Below are 2,500 nucleotides of genomic sequence, written 5' to 3' on the forward strand. Positions count from 1 at the left end.
CAGTCATGATGGGGCCAACAGTCTGGGATGGGGTTAGGGGTCGGGGGGCGGAGAGGAGGAGAGAGAGAGCTCAGTCAGCACCTGCCAAGAGAGACAGAGAGACAGGAGGAGGGAGAGAGAGAGAGAGAGGAGGAGAGAGAGAGAGAGAGAGAGACAGGAGAGAGAGAGAGAGAGAGAGAGAGAGACAGGAGGAGAGAGAGAGAGAGAGAGAGAGAGAGAGAGAGAGCAGTTAGGTGAGAGACAGACAGCATGTATCAGCAGTAGATGCTTGTAATTCAGAGCTTGTCTTCATCTCTGCTGTCACGATCAGGAAACGTCTGCTGTCACAGGAAAGAAAAGATGGCCCGAGAGAGAGAAGGAGACAGACGCTAAGAGTTCCTCCTTGTAGTCTTGTCTCGTAGTTGAAATTGGAACCAGGCATTCCCCATCTGGGTGGATTTGGATTGACTGCTGTGAGTTGTGAGTTGTGAGTTGTGAGTTGTGAGTTGTGAGTTGTGAGTTGTGAGTTGTGTGCGCTGAGCAGAGAGACTGTGTGTGAGTCCATTGGAAAATGGCACATATGAGTGAAAGGCGCTGGGTTGTGTTTGAGCAGTAGGTCGTCACTCAGGTTGTTTTCTCACCTTGCTGTGAGAGCTCTGTTTACGGCCCAGGCCTCTCACAGGCTCAGTCACACACACACACACACACACACACACTGACACACACACACACACACACACACTCACACACACACACACACACACACACACACACACACACACACACACACACACACACACACACACACACACACACACACACAGCACAGACTCCAGCCCTGCCCTGGATATGACACAACTTCACACAGGGTAAATGTCACGGATACAGCAGCATGTGTGCTGTGGGTCTGCTCACTCCACTGTGTCAAATACAAATAGAAACAACATCATCAATGTATTTGCATACATAACATGCATATACATATGTATGCAAATACACACATCCCTATCCATGCATGCACAGAAGCAGTTTCACTGGCACGTGATGTGAAAATACATGTTGGCAATAGTATCAGTGATACAGTAAGAGAACCCTTACAATCCCTACATGTTACTGCAAAAAAGAGACAACCAAAGTCATGTAATGTCATTTCTAATGTACGGGTCAATGCCTGAAAGAGGCTAGCTATCCGTAGCTAACTTTCTTGGAATGCTAACACTCTCTTTATGCCTGTTTCATAACAATGTCACACATTCTGCTGATTTTGCACTCAGTCAGCATTATGTAATAATAATTGTCCCATTTGGACGGGGATCTAGTGTACCCTACGAGCTCTTTTTTTTGCTGTTTTTGTTACACTTAGCCCCGCCTCTCTGTCAGTATAGGCCGTTACAGGTAGGTAACGACAACAAGTAGGCTACACGAATATTTAAATGAGGTGGAAAAGGTTGAAGAAGCCCTGATGTCCTGTATCTCTGTGTCATATGATCTGTATCGCTGTGTCATATGTCCTGTATCGCTGTGTCATATGTCCTGTATCTCTGTTGTCATATGTCCTGTATCGCTGTGTCATATGTCCTGTATCGCTGTGTCATATGTCCTGTATCTCTGTGTCATATGTTCTGTATCGCTGTGTCATATGTCCTGTATCTCTGTGTCATATGTCCTGTATCGCTGTGTCATATGTCCTGTATCTCTGTGTCATATGTCCTCTATCTCTGTGTCATATGTCCTGTATCGCTGTGTCATATGTCCTGTATCTCTGTGTCATATGTCCTGTATCTCTGTGTCATATGTCCTGTATCTCTGTGTCATATGTCCTGTATCGCTGTGTCATATGTCCTGTATCTCTGTCTCATATGTCCTGTATCGCTGTGTCATATGTCCTGTATCTCTGTGTCATATGTCCTGTATCTCTGTGTCATATGTCCTGTATCACTGTGTCATATGTCCTGTATCTCTGTGTCATATGTCCTGTATCGCTGTGTCATATGTCCTGTATCTCTGTGTCATATGTCCTGTATCTCTGTGTCATATGTCCTGTATCGCTGTGTCATATGTCCTGTATCTCTGTGTCATATGTCCTGTATCGCTGTATCATATCACCACAGCTGCTTATGGCGCCTCCTACTGGATCACTCAGGCTTGACCAGTAGACCTTTCCACACCACCGGCTTAAAGCGGGGATCATCTGAACGGTGTGACGGCGCTCCCGGTCCTCCGGGTGACACTGTTTTGCACCTGTGAAATTGGTTGCGTTTGGTGTGGATTACCCTTTGAGTAGGACTTGAGTTAGCGGAGCTAGGCGCGGGCCGCGGCGCTGCCCTGGAGCTAACCCAACACATGCCTGTGTAATGGCCATGATATGTGAGTGGGACAGGAGAGCGCGCTCAGCACACTGCACCTCATTGATGGGAGAAGGGGAAGATTTTTCCTCTGACCAGGCATGGAATAGCCAGGTGGTCTGTCCTTGACATTTTTCATCTGTGCACATAGGTATGTGTGGGGTAATGCGTGTGTG

The sequence above is a fragment of the Poromitra crassiceps genome (genome assembly GCF_964638095.1).
Source record: "Poromitra crassiceps genome assembly, chromosome: 22".
In the NCBI taxonomy this organism is placed as follows: domain Eukaryota; kingdom Metazoa; phylum Chordata; class Actinopteri; order Beryciformes; family Melamphaidae; genus Poromitra; species Poromitra crassiceps.